This window comes from Mus caroli, chromosome 4 (assembly GCF_900094665.2).
Source record: "Mus caroli chromosome 4, CAROLI_EIJ_v1.1, whole genome shotgun sequence".
Classification (NCBI taxonomy): Eukaryota; Metazoa; Chordata; class Mammalia; order Rodentia; family Muridae; genus Mus; species Mus caroli.
In genome coordinates, this window is record NC_034573.1 from 50,023,801 (window position 1) to 50,041,705 (window position 17,905).

A 17,905-nucleotide genomic window follows, 5' to 3' on the forward strand; every position below is an offset into this window, starting at 1 on the left:
TTCAAGAGGAAGCATGTCTTCCCCCTGCAGGCAGTGTGCTATTAAACAGACCACTCACCCTTCTGACATTTAAAACCTTTATCTTAAGCAAAAGCTAATAGTCCCTATGTTCACAGGGTGCTGTCTAGGGAAAATAGATACATAACATACGTAAACGTATCTAATAAACTATAAAATACTCAGGTTCTGCCAACTTCTTGAAGTGACAAAATGTAGCAGTGTAAGGTAATTCTAGTCTTACGGAGCCATGAGTCATCTTTGTTCCTAATGAAAATTGGTCCTCATTAACTGCTAGTTCCTATGTAACAACCTTTACCGTCTGAAGTCCTCTGTAACAAACAACCCCTTCCTCCATCTTTATGACAACCCTGTAAGGGTTAATACTCGTTAATTTTCTTACATGTGTTTACCTGATTCATTAATTAGTGTGTGGACTGGGGCACTTGCCGCCACGTGCCGGTGGAGACCAGAGGACGGTTTGCCTGAATTGGTTCTCTCCTTCCACCCTGTGGTGTCTGGGATTTGGAGACAAACACTTTCACTTATTCATTACTCAGCAAATTATCTCCGAATTCTGAATTGTGCTGCTGTGATGTCTGTAAATTGGGCTCTTGTGCCACCTTCTCTGAAAGGACCAGGTAACTATTTGGCCCTACTGTATGTTTCAAGGTTTTTTTCATAATATATATACATATATATACACACACACACACATATATGTATATATGTATGTATGTGTATGTGTGTGTGTGTGTGTGTGTATATATATATATATATATATATAGAGAGAGAGAGAGAGAGAGAGAGGAGAGAAATGTTGGATAACCCTGCCTCTGTGTACTGTACTCTCCCTGAAGACAGAGTCATATAACCCAATAACATTTGTCACCACAGCTTCATGCTTCTAATAAGACCCTTCTCTGTGCATGATCCTGCTATGGCTGTTAATTCTCACACACTGGTGGGGATATAGAACACCTTGGAAAGGAAAATAACAACCAAGAGAAAGGAGCCACAGTCCCTAGCAGGTGCACAAACCCCTTTAATGGATAAAATGCACAGTTGGTATATAGCCATACTCCCCAATCTGGTCTGATAAAGCACCCACTTGTGGAGCTGTATACAGCGAGCCAGGTGGTGCAGGGAGAATGACTTCATCATCTTCATGGAGGAAGAGCACACCCCCACACTTCACATCCCCCAAAGCCGCCTGCTCTTGACATTACTTGACTGAGGTAGACTTCAGTATGTCATCACCACCCTTCCTACACCAGCATCAGGACCTCTCTACTATGCTTGGGACTGGGGCCACAGCGTCCTCCTTATTCGCAGTGCGTAAGGATTCAGCCTGTGTCTCTCTGCTCCAACAGTTTTCTGTAGAAAGCTTTGACCTGATGAGTAATTCTGTTTGTTCAGATTAAAAACAAAAACACGCACAAGTTGGCCAGTCAAAACTTTTGAAACGTCAAAAGAGTAACGTCTTATAACTTCTATAAGTATAACAGGCCTCCTTCCCACCAAACATTTCCCCCTAAACATTGTTCTAATTAAAGAACATGGCTTTGTCTTAAAAGACTAAGGCCTGTAGGAACCTTCCTTTTTGTCCATGGAGCAGCACATCATTCAAGGCTTGGTGAGTGAATGAATGAATGAATGAATGAATGAGGCTGATGACTGAGCGAACAGTAACTAGTTTTTATTGCTTCTCATACATGTTTTTTGTCTATTTTCATAGTCATTGTGGGATCCTTAGCAAAACATAGACTTCCCTCTCCATAGTAACAAAGCCCCAAATTTCTGAATTTATTCAGAGTAACCACGAGCCCAGTTAAAAGACTTACTAGCCTCTTCCAAAGGTTAAGTGTGGCCTATGACCAGGCTAGTCAATGAGATATAAGCATGATATAGTAGTATTCAAGAAATCTTCCTTAAAAGCAAGAGAAGGGGGTCCTTCTGTCTCCCCTACATTCTCCCACCTAGAATGTAACAGATAAGGGTTTAGACACACTCTTAGAGTATAAAAACAAGAACCACCCACAAATGATGGAAATGATGTTCAATACAAACTCCCAGTGCCCCTGGGGAACTGCTATCCCAGTAGGCATTCTTGTGGGAAGCATGAAGGTCCTTGGGCTCACAGATCTCCAGGGATACCAGGTATATTAACCACCTGAGATTGTCATTCCAAAGGTAAGGATTTTCTGTTTTTCCAGAAACCTAAAAATTGGAAGTGATTAATAAATACTCTGGTGATCTGAGTTATCTGTTGTGCCAGGCCATATCAAGCTCCTACAACCAGGACTGGAGGTGGCTATTAATCTAACTGACCTTTATATTATCTATAGAGCCAGAGGCTTCCCCAGTCTCCCACAACCAGAACCAGAATTTCCTAGTAATCTAAATGACCCTTACATTATCTATAGAGCCAGAGGCTTCCCCAGCTCCCACATCTAGGACCAGAGATGGCTAGTAGCCCAAATGACCTCTGTACTCTCTGTATCACCGAGACCAAGCCACAGCCTTCCATGTGCCCTTAAACTAATACAGGTAGCCTAGCTCTAGAACTCATTTTCTTGGAAAAAAAATGATTTGTGCCCTGAGTTGAGTTTTGATGTGATTATGCTTCCTTGTGCACCAGGGATTGTATTACACCGGGAAACTTTTTATCAAAGTTGCATTGCATATAGATGTGTTGGAATAAACTGCCTGATATCAGACTCTTTCGAAGAGTTGATCCAGGTTGATGAAGTCAATCTGAATGGAGTCTTCTCCATTCTCATCTATTCCCAGATCGCTTTCCTGCCTGGGCACCAGCAGGGTTCTCCTCACATTACCACGCTTCATATATGTAGAGAAAGAAACTGATGTGTGTTCAAGATATGTCAGAAGGGACTGTGTTAATCCTAAAAGATTCTGCTCTTAAAACCCATTCTGGTTTTTCTAGTGTATCAACCAAACCCCCAGTGACTCACAGTTCTACCCATTTACCATGTCAGTCAGGACAAACAAACAACGTTTCTCTGAATAATGAGTATAGCTGGATTAGTAAATCACAAAGCTGACTTTCTGCAAAGGCTGTATCACGAGTCTTATGATCTTTCATAATTTCCCTAGTGAGATCGTCTTATTAACCTATCTCTGGCCCTGTCCCACGGCTGCTCAGAGCTTTCAGAGCATCTCACCACAACACTCTTCCACACCACTGACTGGGCAAGCCGTCTTGCCCAGTCTCTCTCTCTGTCTCTGTCTCTCTGTCTCTCTGTCTCTCTCTATACACACACACACACACACACACACACACACACACACCTTTCTCAATCATTTCATCTTCTTAGATCTCACAAATACAAGTTCACACTTGCTTCTGATTCTAGGACCCAAAAATGCCACCATTGTTGAACAGCAATTCATCACAATGGTGACTCAACACTAACTTGAAAGTGAACTTCTAGTACCACAAGACCAAACTTGATGGGAATTCAGGGCGTTGGCCTGACATACCAACTTCGGGAACGTGACCTTTTACTCAGGTATGGCCTCTGTTCTCTCACAGAAGACAACAGGATAATTCTGTTATTTTTCCCTACTCTTTCAGACTATAGGATCATCTCAAATTATGTATGCTCTGCATCTTGTCGCTTCATTTTGCCTCTGAATCAAAGTAGAAAGAAGTTTTCAGGTGTAGGATGTTGCATGTGCCTGAAGGCTTCATTTGTGACTTGTAAGTATTATTATTATTATTATTATTTACCTATCCCCAAATCTGTAGGTCATCTTTGCTTCCTCTACCTCATTTATGGGACCTCCAAGAAGCAATTCTGATACTAATGACCACATTCTGCATGTAGGTGCATGCCTTGCTATTGCTCTCCCTCAAGCCTGTTTCTGCCTGCCATTCCACACCATCCCACCATCCCAGACCATAAAAGCTCTCAGTAGATCAACTCATCTTTCCCATCTCGCGAGTGTACAGCCAGGAGGGGTTAAGGTCACATTACTTAAAGTACTTTCTGAGTAATTCACGTTGTTTACTTTGAAAACAAATATAAAGGATGGGTGAGATGATTCAGTAGGTAAAGGTACTTTCTGCCATGCCTGATGACCTGAGTTCAATCCCCAAGACCTACATGGTGAAAGGAGTGAACCAACTCCTATGAGTTGTCCTGACCTCCGCATATGCATCATAGCACAGCAGTGGAGACAGAGAGGAAGAAAAGTAACTTAAAACAAAATATAAAGATTAAAAAACTAACCTCATTACAGATATATGTTATATCACATATTATTCAAAATTCATATCAAGTTCAAATACATCTCTGATATGAATGTATCCTGAATACCAGCTTCATTTTTGGAAAGATTACACATATGAACACATACACATATATCCATGGACTTCATTTAATGCTTCACTTCTATTTTCACACTTTCCCTTTGATCTCACAATTTCTTAATTCTCGAGGCTGAACAGGTGCTCATCTTGAATGAGAGTGGCCCTCCTTAGATGCCTCTTTTGCAAAGGGTGTCTTATGCTAAGGACAGCAAGTGCTAGAAGCTGCCGGGTCACACTCAGTTTAGACTCCTTCCTTGCAAGTCAATGAAGGAGGCTTTTATTCCTGAAGGACTTGCAACAAAGAGAAACTCAAGGGAAAGGACCCCATCTTATAAAGTGAACTGTGCTGAGTTTATTATGTCCTGGAGCATAAATCCCACAAAACAAGCAGCAAACAATTCACTGGCCAAGCCACACTAGGGCTCTGGTACTAAAGACAAATTCCCCCTTACTACAAAATTGACAAAGCCTTTGGATTGCCCCAGCTTTGACAATTGGCCTGCTTCCTTTTGTCTGGTGCCCCTTCTCCCTGACCACACTGGTCTCCCCTTCCCCAGAGCTCACCTCTCACAGGTGAATCCTACATGTACCTCTCCTGTTTCTATGTGCAGTCTGGATTCTTTTACAATAATAATAATTCTGTAAGGAACCATGGCATCTTCCAAGCTCTACTACCCACTACTTTCTCCTCCCACCTAGAAACTTCTCCAGATACATACTAGGACATTCATAACACTTGGTCCATTTGATTCTCATGTTTTAAGCATCTTTCATCACCTGATATTCATTTACTACATCCCCTGTTTTATCTTGGGTTTGGGTTTCTGTATTATTTTAGCCAGGATGATAAATTCAGTCCTTTTAATATGCCATATTAACAACAAAAATAATATGTGCTCACTTTCAAATCAAACCTCAAATAAATAAAAGAAAACAAGGTAGGTAGGTAAATGGATGCAGAGAGAAAGAGAGAGACAGAGAGACAGAGAGAAACAGACACAGAGAGGAGATAAGCAGGCAGGCAGACAAATGATAGATTATGTGAGTAGATGGTACTTGTATAATATATTTGATATTGAGGAAATATTAAGGATGTTTCAACCTTGATACCTGCTTTCTCTATACATATAGAAAATGATCAATAGCAACATGAAATAACTCAGTCTCTGGTCCTTGTTCTTCTAGCTGAAGGCCTGCTTGCAAACATTTCTCTCACCTACATCACACACATCACGTCCAGCCTCTGGTGTACCTGGTGGGCTCTCTGTTCTCTGTTCATGTTTCACCTCTTGGCTGGGATTAGCTACCTCTAAGGACATTTGTAAGACAGAGATGGGAGTGTCGTGGGACTTTTGTGTTTTCTGGTTTTGGTTTTTGTTTTTAGTTGGCATGTAGGTTACTTTCCTCATAGCTGCAACAAGACATGTGATCACAATAACTTAAGGAAGGAAGGATGGGTTTGGTTTACACTTAAGAGCAATATAGTCCAGCATGACAAGGAAGACGTGGAAGCCAGAGGGTGAGGTAACTGGTCCCACTGTGTCTTTAGTCAAGACAAGACCAGTGCCCTCACACTCGGTCACTCTCTCCTTTGCATTCCACTCAGGACCCTAGCCCAGGGAATGTGCATAACAAACACATTTAGGTTTTGTTTAACACGCCTCAATTAACTGAATATAGAAAATCTCTCATAAGCATGCTCAGACCTGTCTCCAAAGTATTTCTAGGTCCTATCAGGTTGATAATCACTATATACCACCACAGTTGGTAAAGAGTTTTCATCATCCTCCTTTCATAGCCATTGTGGCTCCTTCAGAGCACTGTGCTGCCCATTTGATCAATATGCAATCTCTGACTAGCATCAGCAATGGCAGATCCTACAAGTCCTGCGCCCTCATCTGCCTTTGCTTCACTTCCTTTGACTACAAAAGACTCATTTCATCTCCAGCCAACAGTCCTCAGCTACTTCTGCTTCATTGGTGAGCTTTTGGCTCCTAGAGGAGCTTGAGAAGCCTCCAAATCCTCAGGGATCGGATAGATGAAAACAGAGCAAAGAGTAAACGGAAAGGCAGCCTGGTTAGGGGTCTGAGGCTAGGCATTTTCTAGTTTTTAATCAGGAACTCACCAAGAGACTAGTCTAAGAGCTCTCTCACCTTGCACTTTGCCACTGCACTGATAAGTGCAAACGCAAAAGACAGGGCACCTGGCCTCACACAAACTCCCTTCTAGACCCACAGACAGCTCTTCACAGTGCCTTCCCCCAGCAGTCAGCCATGGTGTCCTGCTCCCAGATTTTAGAGTAAAGCGATTCTCTGTAGGAACCCTGCTTTACCTACACTGAAGGGATTCCCTGGTCTTAGTGATATCTACTTTTATTTTTTATTTTTTAAAAAGATTTACTTGTTTTATTTATATAAGTACACTGTAGCTGTCTTCAGACACACCAGAAGAGGGCACCGGGTCCCATTACAGATGGCTGTGAGAGCCACCATGTGGTTGCTGAGAAATGAACTCAGGACCTCTGGAAGAGTAGGCAGTGCTCTTAACCGCCGAGGCATCTCTCCAGTCAATGATGTCTACTTTTAAAATCATGCAATCTTGTACCAACTGAGTTGGTCACACTGTAATTTAGCTAAATGTCACATCACCTTTGGTTCATCCCAGCTGTAGACAATGACCAACACAGAAAGGAAAGTATAACCTTTAAGAGCAATGAGCCCAAGGTTCCAAATATGAGTTCCTAAGTATAGATGTTTTAATTTTCAATACATCACTTTCCAAATCTTTATACATCTCCAAAATATCTCACAATTTAAAAAAATACTTTCTGTCTCCATTGTTACTTCATTTTTGAATAGCATTCCTTTTCTTCAACAATTTTAAGAGATGGATTTTGATCAGTGTGATTGGAGACTTTCAAAAGTTTTCTGAGCAACTTGAAACATTACTCAAGGGATAACTTTCTTGCCAAGAAAGCAGTGGGTTCTCAACTCAGATCTTCAACTTCCATGTAAAGTCCAGGCATATAATCCTAGCATCTTTAACCCGAGCAGTGGGCAAGGATCCGGGAGAGATAGGCAGATCCCTGGAAGTCATAGGACAGCCAGCCCAGCCAAATGATGAGTCCAGATTCAGTGAGAAACACTGCCTCAAAATAACATAGAGAGTAATTAAAGAGAAAAATCCAATGTCATGTCAACCTCTAGCCTCCACATTCAAGCAAGCATGTGTGTGTACATACACATATGCACATACGCACATGCATGTACACACTCTGTACACACATACCATGCACACGTACACATGAAAGAAAATTATCTGAATTACAAAAGCATTTTGTTTCATACCAAAAAGTGGCACAAGTTCATTTTATAGGAAAATACCATTTGTTAGATAGAAATGTGTAACACACACATACTACAATCAAGTGTGGATGCCTTAATGACTATCTCCAAACTGAGACACTAGAAGTAAATAAACCCACTGATAGCAGAGTTGCCCATTAAAAGACAGGAATGCACTTTCTAACTAGTTCAAGTTTCCAGTCTTCCTGTAGTAAATATGAACGGAAACCGAGAACGTAGAAAAAGAAAGGGATCTGGAATGTGCTCATTTTACAAATTGGAAAATCCAATTTCTCCTCTTAAAATTTTTATATTTCTTTCTCATTCGACTAAGCTTGCTTTTTTGGTTTGGCCACAATATTATTTCTATAGACAGTCTAAAGGATATTTAATTCATTTCGACTAATCCCCGACTTTCACCACTTCAGTGATTCCAGCTAATCTTCTGTCACTGGCTATGTATGCTTTCCAGTGAGTCTTCATGTCTGGATATATAGGTCATTTCAGCATCTCCTCATCACAAACAGAAAGACATGGAGGTACGAAACAAACCTTATACTACATAAATATTACATTTATTAGCATTTTTCACTCAAACACCGTCGTCGTGCTGGTCAAGGCTACATCACCAAGTCACTGCAGCAAAAATGTCCTCAACCACATCACCTGTGCAATTGTGTAGTACGGGTCTCAAACTCATTTGAAGGAGAAGCATGGAGACAAGAATAAAAGAGTGAGATGCAGGAAATTGCAGAGATGTGTCGGCTTCTCTGTGTGGAGATCCCTGTCACTGTTTCCTTGGGAGCACCCAGGAAGGGCACAGAGAAGTCGTCACAGCTTCATTCCCCCACCTCTCCCAGACAATACCCCAGATTAAGAATGGGTGTCATCTTCCTCAACAACCAGCCTCTCCTGAATGGGACATTGTTCTCAGCTTCCTTAATGCATCTCTCTATGCTGGGCCTGCCACTCTAGGTCTTTATATGTTCTGAGTATACTTCTTGGTGCTATGGCTCTTTTTGTATCCAATATGAAGCTTCCAGCTGCCTGTTACACTGACTGATATGATTCAGACAAACAGACATTGATTATGACAGCTAAGACTGCAGATTCCTTCAGCACATTGTTTAAACTCTCTAAACTTATCGTCATCACTGTACAGTGACTTATTCATAATTCCTACATAATGCAACTGGTACGTTGACTCCATAAGGGAGTCTGTGATGGAGCTGGCATGTAGTAATGACTTAGTAAGCATGAGCCTTGCTTATTTATAACAGCAAGTTAATTGGACATTGAAAAAATACTATTTTCTCTAATAGTTTTGAAACCATGGTCCCCATACAGCCAGTATCACCACCAAAGAACTTACTAGAAACTTACTTACTACAACTGAATCATAAACTCTGGGTGTGGGGTCTATAAATCTTAGTTTTAATGAGCCCTCTCAGTGACAAAATTCAATGTGACAACCAAGCATCTATAGCAACCCTAGTCACCATTCCAAGAAAGTGTCTTCAACTCATAAGCCAAGCAAGACACTTGCTCTTATTCTTTTGAGGAAGAAGGGATGACCTCTTCCAGTAGATAAGTGATTCTCAACTTATGTGGGTCATGATCCCTTTGGGGACAACGTATCAGCTATCCTGCATATCAGATATTTACACGATGATTCATAACAGTAGCAAAATTACAGCAATGAAGCAACAATGAAATAATTCTGTGGGGTCACCACAACATGAGGAACTGTATTAAACAGTGGCAACCTCAGGAAGGTTGAGAACCACTGCTCTAGATCCTTATTTTCCAGGCTCAACCCCAATGCTATGCTTTCTATCTGGGATGCTCAGCCCCTAATTCTGCCCTGGAGTGCTGAGTCTCCACATATCGAAGGTCTCAACGATACCCTTTGGAAAGACTTTCCCAGACTGTGAAGTCTAAAATATGCCCTCATCTTTCTTTGTAATTATCATGCTGTTATAGGCATTATTTTCCCTAACATTGGCCACTAAAGACAGTTTTTATTTTGTTTATTCATTGTCTCACATAGTCCACTAAAATTTATGAACCACAAAGCAGGCCTTGTATATTCATCACCGTATAGATTATTAACACCTAGGATAGTGTCTGAAAGAGAGTTGTCACTCAATAAATATTTGCTGTGTGAATAAGTAGATAAGAGGACTGAGGACTTTTGTAAGGCCAACAGAGGCTGGCTGAGCTATACTGTGCCCCCTGCATATTATAAGTCCGTAGAGTATGATGCTAAAAAGTAAACTCAGAGGTCTTTATTCTGATGTCACAGACTCTAGCTCCAACAGAGCATGAAGCACAAGGCTTCCTGATTCCATAACAGATGTAACAAACCAGCCACACACATGCAATGTGCTTATTATTTTTCCCCTAGAGGCAACATAACCTTTTCTTTGTCTGATCCAATTGCCTAGAGGCAGACTGAGACAGAGCTTCCTCCATCTGCCCTCATTCCTGTCTTTTCTGTCTCATGAATTAAGACTTAGCCTCAGAGAGGAGGGTGTCCTAGGCAAAGGTGGCAGGTAGAGACAAGGAAAACTATACAGGCGTGGGAACTGAAGGGCTCGGGACAACGTAGACAAAGTGCTCACAATGCCACCCAAATGAAACATCCATCTGGACTGGGGGAAGGTGTTACCTGTTGTTGGCTCCTTCACTGTGCCATGATGGAAGGAGCAAGGAATAAAGCTTTCTCCAGCAGCTCCTGCCCGCCCTTTGCACTATCAGATGCTCCTGGATGCTGTTCTCAGCTTGCTGAGTGCTCCTCTCCTAGTTGGACTCTCTCAGCTCTAGGTCTTTTATTTTGTGTTTCTCTAACCATTAGCTGTGAGTTCCTTCCTTAGATTAAAGTAGCCATTGTTCCTGTCCCCTCATACATACAAATCTCATCTAACCAAGTCATAATCTCTGTAAGATGAGCGTACTTTTCCATTTAGTTGAGCTGTTCAGTCTGAAAGCTTCACTTCCAGGTTAGTGTCAACAACGTTGGCTTGAAACTCTGGGAAGGCCTTCTTCAACTCCAGATCCACAAAGGGCCACCATGTTGAAGTGCTCTACCTGGATGTGCTGACTCTAAGGTGTTCTCTAGTCTGGCCTGGCCCATATCTGAGAGAATTCTCTGTCTAATCACACAGGCAATTCAGAAGGTTCTTCTACTTCTACATTAAAACCCATCAATTGACAGAAGTAGGAAGAACACTGGAGTTAATCTCAGCCTCCTTTCTTCAAAATGACACTCCAGCCTCCTGGACGATCCTCTCAAAGCATACACACACACACACACACACACACACACACACACACACACAAGCCAGTGCTCTATAGCATAGCCTCTCTCCCAGGTTGCTTCCAACCTTTATAAAACTTGCACATTCATATTGCCACCAGGAAGTTTTTAAAGTTTCAGAACATTTTTCACAATAGACTCTTAAGAGCCAGCTGCCTAGAACAGTTGGGTAACCTTTCTGCTCTACTTCATTCCCTCTAAAATAAAAACCCTTTAGTCCTCAAGTTTCTAACAGTAGAAAATATCAGGATAGCTGATCATGGTGGTTGCCTTAGATAGGGTTTCATGCTATGAAGAGACACGATGATCAAGGCAACTCTTATAAGGACAACATTTAATTGAGGCTGGCTTACAGGTTCAGAGGTCAGCCCATTATCATCTAGGCAGGCATGGTGCTAGAAAGGTAAAAGTTCTACCTCTTGTTCAGAAGACAAACAAGAGAAGACTGGCTCCCAGGTAACTAGGATGAAGGTCTCTCAAAACCCACTTTCACAGTGACAGAAGGCTACACCTCCACATAGTGCCATTCCCTGAGCCAAGCATATTCAAATCACCACAGTGGAGCATGTCTTTGATCCCAGCAATTGGGTGACAGAGGCAAATGAATCTTTGTGAGATGAAGGCCAGCCTGGTCTACAAAGAAATTTCTAGTACAGCTGGGGTTAATATAGTAAGACCATGTCTCAAAAGAACCAAACCCATGCACACACACACACACACACACACACACACACACACACCAGGGGATGCTGCAAAGTGACTAATAGGGGTAGTAAGGGTATAGAAACATAGGAAATAAGGAGTACTATAAAAACATACTTTGTTCAAATATGTCATAATAGTATCTAGCATATTAGATGCTGATTTTAAAAATAAAAATCAAAAAGATCTATGAACATCTGTAAATACAAAGTGCTTTCCAAGCATAAATTTTTGTTTTAAAAGAAAGTAATTTGGATGTGGGAGGAGCTCATGAAACCCCATCCCTAACTGTTAGAAGGTGATGGCTTCTGGGAGAGAGAAAGTCGGATTTCTTTAAGAATGTAGTACCTGATGGTCAACTATGCATCAGTAGTTAGACCCACATCCACCAGTGTATGGGCAGCATAAGTAAGATGTGATAGACATTTCTTTTCCAAAAAAGAAGACAGAAAGTTTGGATGAAGTGTGGGTGGTGGAGGTGAATCTAGGAGGAGATATGAAAAGGAGTTGGTGGGGGGCAGAGAACAAAATACATTGTATGAAATTTCTAAGAACCAATAAATTTTTTAACACATAATAAATAAAAAGGAAAAAGAGACTGCTTTCTGTTCTTTTTTAAAGGCCAGGAGATAAGCCAGGTGGTGGTAGTGCACACCTTTAATCTTAGGAGGCAGACGGATCTTTATGAGTTCAAGGCCAGCCTGGTCTACAAAGTGAGTCCTAAGGACAGCAGGGCTGTACAGAGAAACCCTGTCTCCGAGGGAAAAAAAAACAAACAAATGAGGTCAGAAGGTATACACCAAGTATGGGGTATGGTGTGAACACTACAACACTAGCGTTCAAGAGGTTGAAGAAAGAGGCTCACAAGTTTGAAGCCAGCCTAGGCTACATAAAGAGACCCTGTCTCAAAAATGTTGCATGCATACAACAAAAAAAAAAGAAAGGTAGTAGATTCAAAGGTTGTGTTGATTCTGTTTCGTAGAGAGAAAGAACAGTATTCAGCTCAGAGAGAACACTCTTGTAGTCTCAAGATTTCGTTTCCTAGAACTTCAGTGTTCATGCCTATGTGACTTGGCCCATTGTCGGGGCACTGCACACACTGCTTGAGAGCTGTCTGCAAAAATAGCTGTATCTGGCTTCCTGGTGACAGTTCTCCCACATATTAAAAGGAATCAGAATAAATGGTATTAGTGGCAAATCAATATGGTCTTCAGTAAAGAGGTTCTTCCTGGGAGATGAGGCTGTGAGAGAAATATTCTCTACAGGCTATGGAACTGATCCAAGGATACCATCCAATACTTTGAAATCCATCAGTGCTTTGTAGAAAGGCCACACCTACCATAGTCCCGCAATGGCTCAGCTTGGCCAGGATAGCTTGGTATGTAGTTCCTGACAGATACAAGAAAGAGACTCCTCTATTGGCTGTCTTTAACTCAAGATTGTCTACCCTTGCTAAACACACCTTGGACTACAAAGCATCTACAAGTCTTCCACACGTCTTTCCTACCTATCTCCATTCAGGTAATACCGTTATCATAATCTCTCAGCTCTTCCAGCCTTTGTCAGCATTCACTCCATTGTCTTTTATAAGTATTCACTCTAATAAAATCCTAGGCACATGGATTGTGCAGGATCCAAAGTAACATGATAAAATTTTAAAAATCACCATTTTTAACAAACATTCCCATCAGTACACACACCTATGCCTTTACGTAGTAAGTTATACAAAAAAAGAAAATGATCCCCGCGGTTTCAAAGAGGAAATGGGTTGAGCATGTTAGAGCCAAGAGCAATTACCTTGGTAGTCAACATTTTTTCCTTTTTTTCTGAGGTTACTGTACATTCAAAAATATGATGATTTTTATTTCCATTATTATCAGTTTTAGCATTATCTACAACTTATAAAGCAGGCCTTGTTTAAATACATCACACAGATTTAATTATTCATCTGATCTCCACCATAACACAAAAAGAGAGGCATTGTTCTGTTGCATGTGGAGGAAGTAGCCTCAGGGGCTGCCTAGTACACCAGGGTCACTCACATATTGTGGTACGGAAGCAGGAGCAGCCCTTGGACCCTTACCGTGCTGCCATTATCATTAAGAGTACATATTAAATGTATTCTACAATACTTTACCAAGAGCCCCTCAAATAGGAAGTGAGACAGGTGTTCTCCTGCAAGTCCCCATTCAGGTCAATAGAAAAAGAAGTCCAGAGCTGACAGACAGACCAGAACTGACAGACAGACCAGAACTGACAGAGCCTTCTTAAGACACAGGGAAGATTACCAGATGTTTCAAACCCTCCATTTTACTATGAGGCTAATAAATCTAAACTCTCTGTTTGCGCCCCTAAGCCATCCTTTCGAATTAAGACACAGAAATTGCTTTCATTTTTGAAACAGCTAAAAAAAAAAATAGGACATTTGTATTGAGAGACTACACATACTAATTTCTTTTCTGACCTAATCAGTCAGTACTTAGCCAACAGTTATTAAAACGGGTGCTAGGGAATCAATTAAAGAGAAGTGTGATATTCCAAATAATCATGAAAGCCTAACATTTTCAACATTTTTATATAGACTCTTTTTTAATTAAATGTATTTCTTTATAGCAAACACTGTCCCCTCCCAGTACCTCCTCCCCCCCCACACACACACACCCTCTCCCCTTCTGACTCAGTGGGAGAGCACTTGTCCAGCATGTTGTGGGTGGTGTATTCAGTCCTCTGCATTCTGTGGCTAACAGTGTCTGCCACCAAGTTTGTCACCCTGAGTTTGATCCCAGGGATCCAAAGAGTGGAGGGAGAAAACTAACTGTATAGTGTTGTCTGTTCATTGACCTCCACGCGCATGCCTTGGTACACAGTCCTGCCTGAGTGCCTGCATGCCTGCATTTGTGCACACATATACATGCACACACACACACATGCTCACGCATATGCACATGCATGTACACACACATGATAAATGAATGCAATTTTAAAATTGAAACAAAAAGAAAGGAAGGAAGGAAGTCAATGATCTTTTAAGAGAAACCAGAATTCTAGCCATCTAGTAGATATTTTCGGATGTAGAAAGATACACATACATATTAACTAAATTCTAAAGGACAATACACATATTTATATATTAAAGGTTTTTAGTTTAACCATATTTGAACATCCAAAATACATTTATATGTAAATATATGAATAAACAGTATGCAGACATTACATCTGCATGCTGCCATGGCCCTCTCTGCCATCACCCAGCCGTCTATCTCGGTCACCCTTCCTCTGTTTCCTCTGCCTATCTCTCCCTCATTCCTCAAAAGCTCATTTTGGAGACCATGTGCTTCCAGAAGTCTTCCCAACACCCTGAGAACACTCAAGGGACCCTCCTCTGGGCCACTCTAACTCACGGAGAACATGCATCAACAGGTCATGTTGAGATTCTCCTAAATGAGAGCTACAAAGACTCCTTCAAACATCAGCCATGCCATCTCACCCTATCCCATAGAATTCTTCCAGAGACAGTCTATGGTAGGTAAGAAAGAAGCCCCCAGCTGCAAGGTTGGGGCTTAAGGCAATAAGTGGCCTTGTCCTGGCTTGTCTCTGTGTCATGCTTTGAATGAGAATGGCCCCCATAAGATTCTCTATTTGTATTCTTGGTCTCCAATCAGTGGAACTGTTTGGAAAGGATTAGGGGGTGTGGCCTTTTGGAGGAAGTGTGTCACTAAGGATAGACTTTGTGGTTTCAAAAGCCCATGTCATTCCCAGTTAGGTCTCTCTGCCTCTTGCTTGTGGGTTAAGATGTACGCTCTCAGCTACTGCTCCAGAGCTGTGCCTGTCAGCATGCTCCCATGCCCCCCACCAGGATGGTCATGGACTCTAACCCTCTGGAACCAGGAGTGCCAAATTAAGCACTTTCTTTTAAAAGTTGCTTTGGTCATTTTGATTACTCACAGCAATACAAAAGTGACTAGGGTACTCTCCAGGCTCCCCCTGCCTCACTTAATTAACAACTCTCCCAATGCTGAGTCCTTTTGTATCCTCAGACTCTTTTCCATGGGCTCTGGGCAGTATTGTCTCTCTTTATCCTGCAGGTCTCTGATCAAAAGAATATCACATCCTTGAAGTTACCTTCTATCTCCTCCTCCATAAGAACTGTGACTCTCTCCCACCACACCCTAGTTTCTTTCTTCATTGTGGTTTCAACTTTTTATAACAAAAGTATTTACCATTTATTTACTTGTCGTTTCAGGGCCTCCTGTGGTAGAAAACACATCTTTAACCCTCTGGCTACTTATGAGCACGCGTAGTACAGTGTATATTTGCAGAATGCTCCTCCGCCAATGTGTCCTCAAATTTGCCAAATGCATGAATGAAGCAAAGATTGCGAAGGATGGTGAAAGAGGGGGAGTCACAAAAGAGCAGAGGTTTAAAAAAAATAAATATTACTGTCAGTTTCAGTCATGGGTTGTGTTGCTTTAACTGTGAATGCGTTTGAATATGAATTTTGAGTGCATCCGCAGGTAGAATTTATTACCTCTAACATGCAAGAAAAGGAAAGGCACACAGAGTGACTGTTCCAAAGGCAATACAATGAGTTAAAAAGAGAGCTTGGCCTTGGCCCCGGATTGCTTGATTTTATTCGCTGTCTGGTTCCCACAGAATTTGAGGTGGCTTTGAAAGACACAGACAGTTACACAACTTACAGTATCCACAAAAACAAAACAAGCCAGTTGCTCAGGAGAAGCATAGCTATTCCTGGTACAAGGTCCGAATGCAACTTCTCCCCTGGGTCTTCACAAAGAGGAGCAAACCACATCCTCTGTCCCATCCTCCAGGATGTGCAGCAGCGGGGATCCTGGGACTGTCCTTTGGCATTCTTCAACGTGGGCTGATGGCACAAAACCAAGCCTCAGATCCGAGGAGAAATTCTCCAAGGGACCAGATCAAGACAGGCCAGGTGTACTATTCTCTGCTGGTCTTTTGCAACCCACAAAGGACATCTGAAGATTCTGGGGGTTTCACAGAGAGACCTTTATTCTTAGCGCCATGAAATCTCTCTCTTCCACTAACATCTCTAGTAAATAATCAGCAATAGCAAGCAAGAAGAGACAAGCATTGTGGAAACAGCCAATGTTCTGGGACTTCGGTCAGATGTTTCAGAAAACGTCATTTCAGCCATCTGGAATGAAACTAAAATGTATTTCTCATGAAGCATGTTGAATGTTCTGAGAGAACTGAAGGAATCAGGCAGTTCTTCCACAGGGCATACCAGGGTGAAGTTGGCAGTGTGTGCCCTGCATCCTCAGCACACAGCATCCTATAGGACTCGGGGCAGCTGCTCTCATCATTAGCACATTCTAGAGCCAATGGAAATAGGCACAGAAAGGTCAACCGCTTCCTCATAAAAATATGATCTGAAAGTTGCACACGGTCATTCTATTTGCATCCCATTGACAAAAGTGAGTGGCACTGACACATCTAGCTGCAAGGAATTCTGGGAAACAAAATATATACTTGTGTCCACCTAAAACAGGAAGGTGGTAAGAAGGTATGGGAAGACTCTAAGGATCTGCTACAAGGTATGGACATCTGCTCATGAGTACCAGCCAACTGCAAACCAGAAAGAAATAAAGGAGACATCAGCTATTGCAGGTGTGGGTTTTCTACATTAATGTTCCTATCTAGTGCACAATGAAATATCAAGGTCCCAAAGTTGTATTCATATGCAAAGTTGTGCTCTGGTTAGCTAAAAAATAATAAAAATAAAATTGCTTCTTTCAGGTACCAACCATGGCTAAAAGAATTCATGGAAAATTCAGACATTTAGAAATGCAGATAAGCTAATTGCAAGCTGTTAGTGAAGCTAAATGACTAAGGAGATGGCTACATTGGACTCTTAGCTATTAAATAGATGAATGCTGGCAGGCTTTTACCAAAATAAAGCACATTTTTTCCTGGGATAGTTGGTCTTGGGCCATTCTTTCTGGCAGCCATTAGATGACAGCATTGGTTTATTTGCTAAGACATTCTCAGATGGATGCAAAATGATGATGTCAGCATAATGTTATTCTCTCTGATGAGTGAGGTAGAAAGCACACACCCATCATGTCTAAATGATATTCCCACTCATATTTATGAAAATGGAGCATGGAGATAATACACACACACACACACACACACACACACACACACACACACACACACACACACACA

At 41.6% G+C, this 17,905-nt stretch overlaps 1 pseudogene; it reads right to left on the reverse strand.

Moving 5' to 3' along the window:
- Positions 1 to 10,344: 10,344 nt before the first annotated feature.
- LOC110293316 overlaps positions 10,345 to 17,905 on the reverse strand; it is a 9,932-nt pseudogene continuing 2,371 nt past the window's right edge.